Here is a 13,698-nt window from a genome sequence, read left to right as displayed (position 1 = left end):
CCCCTGGATTGAGATTCCCTACTTCCTGGTGTCTACTGTATTTTAGCTTTGCTTTGCTTTGCTTTTTCTTCTTCTTTGGAGCATGGCGATGGCATGAAGGACTAAAGCTGAGCTACCGCAGCGCCTGAAGTGAAGATCACTCCACAGGCTTCCTCAACCCCCCATTTTAATTGGTCCTGATTTATTCAAATCTCCAGTACCCACAGCGCTGCTTTCTCATGTTATAAACCGTAAACTGTTTTTTAAGATGTTGCCATTAACTGTGATTTAAAAGCATCTAAGAGTTCCTAGTGTGTTTTCATACGGACTGCTGATTTCTCCTAGAATTAAACATTTAGCAGCAGATGAAATGTTTCTAGCAGGAATACAGCTTAATGATACATTTCCCCATAGGGATCAATTACAGTACAGTTGGACCTAACTTTTCTCCCCTAATTTGCCGAGGAAAGGTTGTTTGGTTGCCAGAAAGTTGGGAGGGGGACTTATTCCTATTTGCTGTGATGGGTTAAAATCTACAATAAAATGCATTGTCTTCTCTCTTTTAGCTTCTCTGGTGGCCATTAGCTACATGTGGAGCCCTGCATCCTGCTTTTCTGAGGGTGGGTGATACCCAGAGTAAAGTGGACTAAAGTACTCTGTTGCCCCAGTACAACAAATCCATTTTTTAAAAGGAAACAGACTTTTGGCAGTTAATAAAATTATAGGGGAAATGTCTTGAAAATTGTGGAACGAACAACCTTTTAACAGGACGATCAAGCAAACAGGTCACAAGCAAATCAAGATGAATTTCCATTGCTGTCTGCATAAGCACCCCAGAAACCAATCAGAAGCAAATGCACAATGAAGCCTGGATACAATCTATGCTCCACCTAAGGTTTGTGCAAGCAAGTCAGGATGAATCCCCAATGAGCAAGTTATCTGTCAGAGCTCCAAGAAACATGGCAAACCTTTATGAAAGCAAAAGAAACATTTAAATAATCTGAAAGGGAAAGAGTCATTGTGCAAAATTATATAGAAATAAAGAGAGTGAACCATATCCAAAGGGACCTTGCACCAGACTCTCTAGCAGAACCCAGACACCTTACTCCCATTGCCACTGTGACCGCTTGTTAGAAGAGGCAGCTTCTTGCCTATTCCCTATTGCAGTTCCACACAGCTGGCACAGATGCAGCGAACAGCTCAGTAACAAGTGACAGCCAGGGCCATTGGGGATCCACTTGGTCCTATAAAGCTACTGACTATTGGCTCCACAGTCTCTGCCACTTGTTGCCTGAGTGAAGACCAAACCAGCTGCTCTCAGGCAGGCCACAGCTTCCTGCCTTTTCAATCACCCCCTCACTTGCCTCCAAAATGCCAGCTATAAGCACTGCTATCTGCCTAGCTCTGCATTTTTAACCCCCCATGTTGCTTTAGTTATAAAGTGAGCCACAGGAGGGGGAAAAAATCTTCTGTATGCCTCTGATTATAATCAGAGACTCATTCACCATGTGTGCAAATCCGAAAAGGAGCCCAGATTTATTCATGAGTGCTGAACATCCAGCTTCCTATTAAAGGCTCTGTATTTGTAAGGCACAGAACATCAGATCTATACAGCCAAATGCATGGTGTCAGCTGCTGTGTCCGGATGCTGAACAGGAATACAAAACATCCTGGTGCTGTATTTAAATTGACAAGGGTTACTATATTGGGAGTTTTTGCTGTCTCACTGGGAGCCTGGGGACACAGCTGTCAAACCGAGAAGCCAGGAATGTCCTGCAAACTGAACCCTGTCAACCTCTTTCATTTCTGCGATGGGAAACTTTCCTCGTTCAGTCCTTCTCCTTCACCCACCTCGTGCGATGTCTTGTGTGAGTTGAGCTCTTAAACTGCACGTTGTCATTCATTGGATACTAAATTCTTTCACTTCTTGGTTAGGAAATAATGCATCACAGCCTGCACCACTGGATTGTATATGGCAAATGTTTACACAGAGAGCCCAAATCCCAAATCTATAAACTCTGGTCCTGAACTATAAGAAATAAGTAAGTGAGGGCTAGAAGTGGGAATGAACAGAGGTAGTTATGAACTTCCAGCTGGGGTTTAAATGAACTGTGGCCTATGGATCAGAGCAGCTAAGTGTGAAAGTGAGTGGAGAACCAATTTCAAGGTGGGCATAGCTAGGAGATACATCCGTACATCATCACTAGTGTCATGGTCGCTATTGAGAGCACAAACCAAATATAAAAAGATAAAGGTACCCCTGACCATTAGGTCTAGTCGCGGATGACTCTGGGGTTGCAGCGCTCATCTCGCTTTACTGGCCGAGGGAGCCGACATTTGTCCGCAGACAGTTTTTCTGGGCCATGTGGCCAGCATAAGTAAGCCACTTCTGGTGAACCAGAGCAGCACATGGAAATGCTGTTTACCTTGCTGCCAGAGCGGTACCTATTTATCTGCTTGCACTTTGACATACTTTCGAACTGCTAGGTGGGCAGGAGCCCACCAAGGTGGGAAGGAGCCCACCTAGGTGGGACCAAGCAACGGGAGCTCACCCCGTCGCAGGGATTCGAACCGCCGACCTTCCAATTGGCAAGCCCAAGAGGCTCAGTGGTTTAGACCACAGCAGCACCCAAATATACTTTACCTTTAAAACTCCTCATGACATCTATTTGCCCTTGAATTCCAAAATGCCCTGCCCATGATGCTGCCTCCTACACCTTGCAATTATTTCCAAAACACGGTGGTGTTGCCTCCACCTGTTTCTTCAGATCCCTCCTCAAAACTACCTTTTATGTCAAGGCTCTGACTCAGTTCCTTACAGAGCAATCCAGCCTTTTTGGGATATGTGGTTTGAGTTATGGTGTCCATCTGCTCAACGCTGCCACCTACCAGTTACCAAACTTGCAAGCAGGAGGGCTGCTGGTGCTTGTCCTGAAATGGGGGGGGGTGCCAAGGAGGGCAGCAGGTCTGAGCTGGCCTGGGATCCACTGGATCCAAAGTGATTGTACAACAGCATTGGGGCCTGATCCAAAGCTATTTACTAGGCTAGCCTGGAGCTGACACAATAATAAAGTTTCCTTTCCACACCCACACCCCCACGGCTACCATGAGTGGCTGGGCTGAGGATCCAGCCATGGCTCTGCAAAACCCCACCAGCAGGGTGAGGTTGGAATGTGCCTTTAGTCATCAACCACCCCCCCACCGCCCGCCGCTGAGTCTAAGCCTTAGGGGCCTAATGCCTTTTGTGCATATTCTCCCCATAACTCTTTCATCCAGCTTGTCTTCATCTCTGTTGAAATGTAATTACAAGCATCTTAGCCAGGGACCTGGTCAGTCTTTAAAAACAAACGAACACTGTTTCCCAGGGGTTTAGAATTCAATGTGCTTTGGATTATCTGCGGCAACCACCCTGCAGTACATTGAAATGATTAGGGCGTAAAACTTTTCCTGCATGGCCCTCTCCTGAACATCCAAATGTTGGCAAGTTGAGAATCCCAGGACACCCAACTGACATAATTCAAGGGGAAATGTGAGTGAAAGCTTGACACCTGACATTGTTTCCCAGTTTAGCAGTGGAATGAAAACAGAGTGGGTTCATTGTTAAGAAATGTTGATGCCAAGCTTGTACAGAGCTATCAAACTATCAAGCTGACAAATCAAGAGAGACGTTTTCATCCTGTAGCTAGATTCATATGGATGCATTTGATCCGGATATACAGCAGTGCTTCCAACAGGCTCTAGAGGTTAGGTGTGGGCTGACAGCAATGGACTACTGCAACACACACCACCAGCACCACTAGCAACCCCATGGTTCACCTATGTGTCATAATGTTAAAAGCTTACTTAAAGACATCATAAATATATTCTAAGTTACCCTGATAATGCACGCTTGATTCAGAAATGCCTCTCAGGGTCTGACCATTCCCCTAGTCCAGCATTCATTACTATAATTCCAGCTTTAGAATGCCTCACTTGCCTTCACCCAATTCTATGCGGCAAGAAACTTACTCCTGGCACACTTTTCAATGTTCAATTCACACACAATAAGACCTGCAGGGTGGTCCTTCTAGGACACTGTCACTAATTGTAATTTGTACGAAGTTACTACTTACATTTTCTTTCTAGAAACAAAAAGAACAGCTGTGGTATAAAGAGACTCAGAAATGCATTGAATACTGCCATTGGTATGTGTTTACTACCCCAGGCAATGTTAGCAGACTACTAGCACTGTTAGTAGTTTTGGTTTGGGCTACTGTGCTAGCTGGGATGATGGGAGTTATAGTCTAAAACTTGAGGAAGGTGGGTGATGGGTGCACTAGAAACTGGCCCAGGATCCAGTGAAATACAGTTTCCACAGGTAATGTAAAGAATCAGTAAACAAATTATATATGCCAGGGTTAAGATATTTGAGATTTCTAGCCAAGAAAAAAGGTTGGTCTCGTCTCTCTTCCACCCCACTTCCTCCTCCCAATTCTTTGCAAATATTTGCATTTTCAGTGGTTAGGTTCATGGGTTGTTGTGTTTTGTTTTGTTTTAAATGAATCTTTTTGAAAATACTGCATTCTGGAAGTAAGGCAATTGACCACATCTATACCATCATTATCATCGCCATCCAAGTTAAAATTCTCCAAACTAGGGAGGAACACTTTGCACTCAACAAAACATACTCTCCCTCCCTCTGTCTAATTACACAGCAAGACAAATACGCTGGCAAAACACATCTGCACAAAACCAAGGAGAAGGTGTTGTCAAATGTAATTTGATGCATTAAATATTTAAGTTGCTCTTTATATAAAATTCAACAGATGCTGGTGCAGTGCTTCTCCTACCAGCTATTTAACTCTTCTCTTTAGCATAAACAAAAAACAAAACCGAGAAAAAGTCTTGACTCAGCAAAGAAAAACATGGTGCATTTGGGTAATGTCCATGGAGACACACAAAGAGAGAGAGAGAGAGACAGAGACGAACAGTCATATGGAGGTGGAGCTGAAGAGGATTCTATGAAGTTAAAGCTGGACACATCTCACACCAGAATTTCAAAAACCACCATGTGAATTCAAATCACCCCCCGGTGATTTCAATAAGAACTGGTGGTGCATTTCAAAATAATCCATTTGACAAGTTGATACTTCATTGCCTTAAGATTCATCAACAATATTAGCTGTATCGGGTCAGCTCCTTACATGGAGCAAGAATTGCTGTGACTTTATAGCTGTGCCCTGGCTACATCTGCAGTGATGTTTCCCCACCCAATTCCAACTACATGAGTGGCCAAGGAGGAAGTGCAGCTGCTCACTGCAAACTGGCAGCCCACTGTATGAACTGGCATTCAGCATGTCAAAATGGCAGGCGTTCAACATTTTCACACAACTGAATGACCTTGCAGTTGAGATGAATGAGGAAGTAAAGCTGAAAAGAGATTAAGGGGTAGGGGACTGGCTAAGAAAAAAGTATTGCACTGTTGTAAGGTTCCAGTAATTGAGCATATGTAAACCAACAAAATTTAGTCTTGAGAGCATTTTTTCGAGACTAATTTTGCATGTTACAGTGTTCCGCACTCCCTTAAAGATCAACATTCCATTCAGAGTTGAGAAATATATTCTTCATTATGACCCTTAGCTTCTTGCTGTGTGTTTGCTCACTTTGACCTTTAACAATTTCCATTTGCTCCTGTGCCCTTGTCACAGGAGTGCCTTACACGCCGAGCTTTAGCATTTGCATTGGAGTGGCTGTTGGGACTTCTTTTCCTAAATCGCTAACATGCATGTGCAGCAAATCCTGGGACTGAGCTGCCGTTTTATCACAGGGCCCAGTAAATCTTTGCTTGCCCAAATATCAGTTTACATTATTTGTTCAAACTGTCTCTTGCCATCTTCAGAACAGAAGGCAGAAAACCTACAATATCGATCGGCTTTGTAGCAGTGGCTCCCCTGGTTGCCTCTGGCAACTAAAAACTGAGTCTAAGTACCAGACATATATAATCTTTGGGGCGCTGATCAGAAAACAGTATTCCATCCTCACTACAACATCCTATAATGGCAGCCAGAAGCGGAGGAGAGCAAAGAGAATATGCATGACATAGATTCTTATTGCAACCCATTACTCAAAATGCAAGACTGATTTCCCCCATAGTTATAACCAAGATTCTTTTGAAAAAATAGCAGAATTACCACTATAGACATCTTTAATTGCCCATGTCTGCCAAACATCATTCTCTCTTGAGAGAAAAACTGCTGCTCAAATAAGTTAGGCAGTGGTATCTGATCACCCATTTACTAGAGTATACTATTTGATTGTGTATTAGTTTTGATGCTTCTGCAAAATGGAATAATTTTAGGACTTAAAATGTTTGTTTGTAGGAGCTTGCCTTCATAATTTTAATCATTTGCTCCACCCCAAGTTACCTATCCAGTTCCTGGATAAATAAGGATGAGTACATTTTCATAAACCTAAAAATGAATACAAATGCAGAAGCTCTAGCTTTGCTGCCCTGATTGTGCCCCTGACCAAGGACTTCTCAGCTCTCTGTTACTTGGATGGTGTTTTAGCTTGCAGGCCTTTATTTATGACTGTAATAATGTGAAGAGTCAAAGAAAGCTGTTCTCTCCCTTCATCCTTCCTGCACTTGCTTTGAGAATTTGATCTGCATCACCTTCTGGATATCTTTTTTTTTAAAAAAAGAAAAAAACACAGATCATATAATTCTGTTTGTTGTACAAAAATGTCTCCACTGGGTGAAAAAATCAGGCTAGAGCTGTTGTCATGCCTAAGGCCAGCTACATGGCTGAGAAGGGATTTTCAACACAGATCTACCATATTCAAATCCAAAACTCAAGTCCACTGCACCATTACTACCTGTCCTTCACCTTGAAAATATCCTCTAAATAATGTTACATCCCGAACCGCCTTGCATCTTATGTAAAGCCAAGCAAATCTGCATTAGTGTTGCTCATTTAAATGGGTAAAATAAATGAAAGAATGGAGACTTTAAAGGGGGAAAAGCTTAGTATTGTCGCCATCTTCTTTGCCATGGGGCCACGGCTCATTGGTAGAGCACATGTTTTGCATACACAAAGCCTAAGGCTAAATCTCTGGCCTGGGGTGTCAGAGGGCTGCTGCCAATCAGAATGGACAAAACTGGGCTAGATGGGCAAGTGGCCTGCCTCAGTGTGTTCATATATTGTGTTTTACAATGTCCTGTATGCACTGCCTCTTTCAATAATGTGTGTATGTTTATTTGACTGATGCATTCCAAGGACTCAACGTAGGCAACAGTGAATTCATTACTCTATGTGGCGGTGGTTTTTTTCCTGGGGGGACGCATATCCCTAACCATTTTGTGAAGCTAACGGGAGAAGAAACATTTTTAAATATATATATAGTTTCTTCTCTAGCACGGTGAATCGTCAGTTCTGTTGCTACCCCTGATGGAGGCCTCATTTCCTGTCGCAGTGTTTACTGAGTCTCAGACGGAAGCGAGTGTTTAATGAGAGTACTCCTAAACATTTTTTTTTTTTTTTAGGAAAAAAAGCACTGCTATATGGTATACAATTTTTTATGCTTGTTCATCAGTAAACATAAGGGCCTTTTACAGTCCTTGTATCTTTCCATAATCCTTTCATAATTCAAACATTTTTAGCTCCTTGGACAAAATCACACACCAAATTAAACAATAAAAAAAATCTGCAAACATGGGAGCTGAGGTCAATTACCTCTCAACACCTTGCAGAGTATATTTCTGGGAAATGAATCAATTGTGAAGATACCGTCTTCTGTAACTGGGATGTACCATATCAAACAACAAAGTTATTCATCTGCACCTTATTAATGTTCCCACAGCACAGTTGTTATGACTAATTTTTGACTACTTAATTTCTGCAGCTCAAAATACATACTTTCTTGAGGGAAGAGGAGGAAATCAGGGTTTTCTTTTGCTTTTGAACAGAAGAATAGTCATAGGCACTTCACTACTGAACACAACACCTTAATCATGTCCAGAACGAAAAGCAACCAAGTAGCCACTATAGTATTTCATTACTAGCAGGAATTCAGAATGAAGCCAAAGTAAACTGCAAAGCAATTCTTCTCACTAAAACAAGAAGGAATACATCACCAACCCCTTGCTTTAGAAGCAAGCAAGCGTTTAGTTAGGAACTGTGAAATTGAATCTGTTTGTGGATAAGGTGACCATGGGATATCTATGAGCAGGTGCTGGGTTCAAGCAAGATGAACTAGTTTATGCTGCCTATTCAGCCTTCCCTTCAAATACCACCCCACAGTGGGGTCTATGTGTCAATAGTTAAATTAATGAATTTGCTCCCACAAGACGCGGTGATGGCCACCAACTTGGATGGCTTTAAAAGAGGATAAAGCTACCAGTGGCCGCCACCCCTACTGCCACTGTTGGAGGAAATGGGCATCTAGGTGCTTGTTGCTGGAAACCACAGGAGTGGAGAGGGCTGTTGCTCTCAGGTCCTATTTATGGGCTTCCCCAAGGGATCTGATTGGCCACAGGATGCTGGACTGGGTGGGCCTTGGGCCTGATCCACCAAGGCTTTTCTTGTGTTCTTATGTGTCTTTACTGTGATGTAGGCACACCCAGCTACCCATGGCGCAGGGGCCAAGATTGCTTTGGGTTAGATGCTTTATATTAGTTCAGAATATTTGTTGATCTAGCCCAATATTGTCTTACTGTGACTGGCATTGACCTTTCTTCCCCCCCCCCCCGCCCCAAAGAATCAATCAATTCTATGCTGCTTTGGGAGGAGGTGGGGCCACATGTTTCCTTGAAGATCCAGATGGTCTGTAAAGTCTTTCATGTCATGTGTAGCATTTAACAAACTCCCTTTCACAGTCCCTTTAGTAGAGGACATTGGGATCTTCCTCCGCCTGAGGCTTCCCAACATGAGCAAAAAGTCGCAGGAGGAAAGTCCTTGTACATATCATTATATAATGCTTTGTACATAATGCATTGAGGAAGCAATACTTGGGACAAATTTTAGGGAGAGGTCTGACCATGAGCTTGCAATCTATATACTGGTTGGCCAAGGTAAATATAAATCTGTGAAGACTACACATTTTCTATCTGCAATAACCAACGTGAGGATGACTGCTGCATCTTGCCAGGGAGATGAAGAATTCTAAGTTTGTTTTACGCTTCGATTCATTAAGTTCTTACATAATTTTATTCTGATTTGCATACCTTTCAGATTCAGTTAAACTCAACCCACTCTACTGCTTTAATATTTCATTTTAATATTTGTTAAAAGAGGAATAATATTTCCTTTTTTTGAAGGGGCATGTTATGATCTGCCAGGGAAATTCAGCATTTTAAGTTGGTTTATGTTGTAGTTCGTTTCGGTCTCAGCTAACCTTTCTTGATGTCACATAGTGCTACTTTCATACTGTTATAAGCCTTGTATTGTGGTGGCCTGATGATTAGGTACAAATAAAACAATCTGAATCTGAACTGGCAGGAGCTCTGAAGAGTTTCACGCAAATAAAGTTTTTTACATCACCTACTCCCTGATCCTTTTGGTTCAGATGCCAGAAATTGAACCTGGGTTCTCCTTCATGCACAATAAGCAGTCTGCAACTAAGCTATGGTCCCTCTCATGACCATAGTTTTCTTAGTACCGGTATAAATTTGTGTCAGCTGCTAATTAAAACTCCAGTCTCAGTGATAACTAGGGTGGCCATGTGCCTTCCCTCACAAGAGAACAGGATTCTGTTTGAAGGAGTTGTCCCATCTTCCTGTGTGAAGATAAAAGAACCATAAGAAGGAAGAGCAGGTGCCTTTAAGCTGCCCATGAAGTTATCACCTGGACTGCAGATTAAGCCTCCTGTTCAAAGTATTCTCCCATGGTGGTGGGATGCACTGTATTTCTATTTAAATCACAGCAATTATTCCTAAATTTGTATATATACACATAAATTAGCACATGCAAATTTCATGCAAATCTAAGGGTGGAATTAAACAGAGTGCTAAGTGAAGTATGTACATTAGGAACAAGGTCTGTTCTCAGAATGAGACTTTTCCACCCTCTCCTCCTATGTCCACTCCTAAACATGTTATGGGGTTTTCTCCAACCCTCCAAATCAGATTTATGGGGGGAGTGCATGGGGGAGGGGGAAAGTCCCATTGCACAAGCATACCTTGTTCTGCCCACCCTATGTTTTTTAAACAAAATAGTAACATGTCTCCTGTTGAGATTCCTGCATTGCAAGGGATTGGACTAGATGACCCTTGGGTTCCTTCCAACTCTACAATTCTATGGTTCTATGATTCCTCTTTTTCACAATGTGTAAATGTGAAATGTCATCCTATTGTCAGCAGAAGAGTTTAAAGCACATTAAGCATTTGAGAAACTGAAGTCAACAGTTGGCACAAACAAGGCCTATGTCATATAATGAGTTCTTCCCAGTTGGCATCTCTTTGGAAGCTAGTTTTAAAAGGCCCAGTGCCAAGATTCTACAATTATACCTGTCTGGACTCCAGACCTACTCCACAGATTAATGCACAATGTGAAAACACTACACTACGAGATTCCTTTTCCCCTGGCCCCATTTTAGTACATTGTGCATCTCTGAAATATATGGAAGTCTACACTCTTCTTCCTAAAGCTACCAGTGAGAAAATGACAGTGCAAGTGCAGGCAGAAAAAACTGAGTAACAATTCATTGACCCTTTCAATTCCTTTCTGACAGATAAGGAAAATACACTCATGGCGTGTGATCTTATTATTGTGTATGTATCACTAGACATGACAAATCATGGCAGCTTGATAAAGCTGCATGCCTGCACTTTTCCAGTCTACAACTTCAATTTGGCTGGATTGTGTACATAACATAGGTTTTTTATTCCTGTGCCTAGAAAAGCAAAAGCATGAGAAAAGCAATATTCCTTTCTATTATTTTTTAAGAGGGAAAGTGTCCAAATTATACAGTTTTGTCACACCATTAACTCAAGTACTATTGACTTTGTACAAAAGCCAATGCACACAAATGAAGTTCCTACCCGCTGAAATGACTACATAGCTCCCCCTAAGACCAGATTATGCTTCCAGGACAGACTCTCCTTATGCAATGACATGCGATTATATGCATATATGTTTTGGGGCAAGAACAATGGGTCAGATCCTCAGCTGACATATATCAATAATATAGCTCCAAGCAAGGAATTGAGAAAGATGGAAAGAATTTGCTGAAATAACTAATCAAACTAGAATACAAAAAGAGAGGTGTGAGGAGGTCAATGAAACAAGCAAATGGAAGTTAAAGATATGTAATATGGGATTTGTGTCTTTTTTTCTTTCTTTCTTTTTCTTTTTGCTGTATTGTTGCATATTTTTTTATGTTTTGCTTTTTTATTTTTTTTATGTATTGTAGTGTTGTTTTTAATTTTTTCCTTTCTTTTCTGTAACTTTGAAATTATTAATAAATATTATTTTTTTAAAAAAACAAAAATAGTGACAGTCTGGAAGAGCCCGCAATGGGCAAATGGGAGGGCCATCTGCACTTGGAGCAGGCCTCCCAGGAATGGTCCCAGGTGCATCTCAGAGGCGTCACAGGGGCAGCAACACATCTTGCTTTCCATAAAACTTCCTGGAACACTGGCGTAGCAAGAGTAAGAGACCCGTGCTGCCTGTCATTCTCGGGACCCCCTACTCACAAACCTCCAGGCCAGCCAATGGTATTTCTGCAAGTTCTAGGAGACTGGGTGACATTTTTCACAAGGTTTTCTTTATTGGCACCAGATTTGAGAAGGATAAAGGGAAGACTCAAGTCAAGTGCTTAATAGGAACCTTGGACTGTAAGGACAGGGTTTGTTTAAGAGAGAGAGAACCCATCAGGTTCCAACAAAATGTGGTTTTAATTAGTTGATACAGAGCTCAATTAGAGATTAAGTGAAGTAGTCAGCGAACACTCAAACTAATCCATCTCTGTGCTTGTTTGACAAATGGAGTGTACATTCTCTAAGAGAGGTTATTGAGTTGCCCAGTGAAGCTGGATGGCTCGGGAGTCCCAAATCTGACACTAATTCGCTATTAAAATAGAAGTTCTGTATTAGTGATTGATTTATTCACCAAAATAGCTCGTGAGGAAGTGGAGAGCAGGAGATATCCAATTTTAATTTAACAGTGAGAGAGTCTGATTTACAACAGAGGGCTTTCCCCACACCTTAGGCCAGGACTGCACATCTTGCAACCCACCAAATCAACCCCTAAGTCTCAGGCAGCAAAAACAGGTTTATCAAATAAAATCTCTCATACTGGCCATATATGGCCGGTAACATCAGGGTTCAGCCCCTGTTACCCAGGGTCTCCTGCTCTAGGTCTGGCATCCTGGTTAGTTCTCAGATTCCCCCTCATCTCTCCCAGAGACCCAGGAGTCGAGGAAACAGCAAGCTGCCATAGAGCTCAGCTAGCAGGATGTGAGTCTACTTAAGGGGATGCAGAAGCACATGGAAGAAGTTGCCCAGGGCCTGGCTGAGAGCCAGAAGGGGGTGAAGCCCCCATTTCCTTCTAGTATGTGCTTCTTCATTTGCTGAAGCAACAGCTTCAGCCTTCCTGAACTGGGAATACGGATATGTGACTGCATTTAGCTTGGTGGCTCACAAGTTGTACACCAGTAGTGCCTCGATTATGGAATGTATTTTAGTCCCCGGAGCAAATTATTTTTAGCTGGGTTTTAAGTGCTGTTTTAGAATGACTGTGTGTCCTTCACGTTGGTTTTCATGTCAAAATCTGTACTTATTTTATTGCTTTCATAACTTTTTTTGACTGCTGTGTGTATTTTATTGTTTTAAACTCATTGTGAATTGCCTGCAGGGTGGGGTTAATAGGCAGTCTAAATACATGCATAGGTACAAAAGGGAAAAGTCCTGAATGGTCCTGAATGCACACTGGTATCTGCCATAGTACAACAACCCCACTTGTCCAGTTTGGTAGACAGCACAAAATTATATTCAGATGTAATAGATAAACTTGGGAGAGGGAAGGCGTTGCCTTGACTCCAGTTGTGGTGTAGTTGTCAGGGTGTCTATGACCTGGGAGACCCGGGTTCAAATACCACCCACAGCCAGTTGTTCACTGGGTGAACTTGGGGCCAGTTAATACCTCTCAGCTTAACCTGCCTCAAAGGGTTGTTGAGATGATAAAATTTGAGGGACCTTTTATACTACCCTGAGCTACTTCAAGGACGGACAGGATCAACATGTAATTAATAATGATTCTGGTGCAGGTTACAGGTTGGCTGCAGCGAGATGACAGTCCTGTTGGATGCTTTTGCTTATAAACAAAATGGTGTATATAGAGACTCGTGCCAAAGAATCGTAGAATTGTAGAGCTGAGAGGGACCACAAGGATCATCTAGTCTAGTAATACACACCTAAAAGAAACAGAGGATTTTTAAAATAAAGGGTTTAAACTTGTTGGAATTCATTCATTCATTCATTCCTTAAAGCTGAATGAGTGCTTTTGCCTTGCAGTTACTCAGTTGAGGATCACACAGTTTCTAACACCATGAAATTGCATTGGGAAGATCATGTTCTGAACCATCGTTCATGTTGATTTGTCGTCACAAGGGGTTGCAATTGTGGAGTTATAGTTTGTTGAGGTTTCTGGTTATTTGTACCCCTAGGTATCTGAACTTGGTGTGGCAAATTATCTTGGTGATGTTGGTGAATTGCCAGGGACAAAATGAGAGCTGTCTCCTCCT

General features: G+C 42.1%; 1 protein-coding gene across 15 annotated transcripts in view; it reads right to left on the bottom strand.

Moving 5' to 3' along the window:
- KCNMA1 (potassium calcium-activated channel subfamily M alpha 1) overlaps positions 1 to 13,698 on the bottom strand; it is a 561,760-nt gene that overhangs the window by 348,937 nt on the left and 199,125 nt on the right. The gene's annotated exons all lie outside the window — the stretch shown is intronic.

Source organism: Podarcis pityusensis (assembly GCF_964106645.2).
Source record: "Podarcis pityusensis genome assembly, chromosome: 5".
Taxonomy (NCBI): domain Eukaryota; kingdom Metazoa; phylum Chordata; class Lepidosauria; order Squamata; family Lacertidae; genus Podarcis; species Podarcis pityusensis.
The sequence above is the reverse complement of the archived record's forward strand: the minus strand, read 5'-3'. Positions and strand labels throughout refer to the sequence as shown.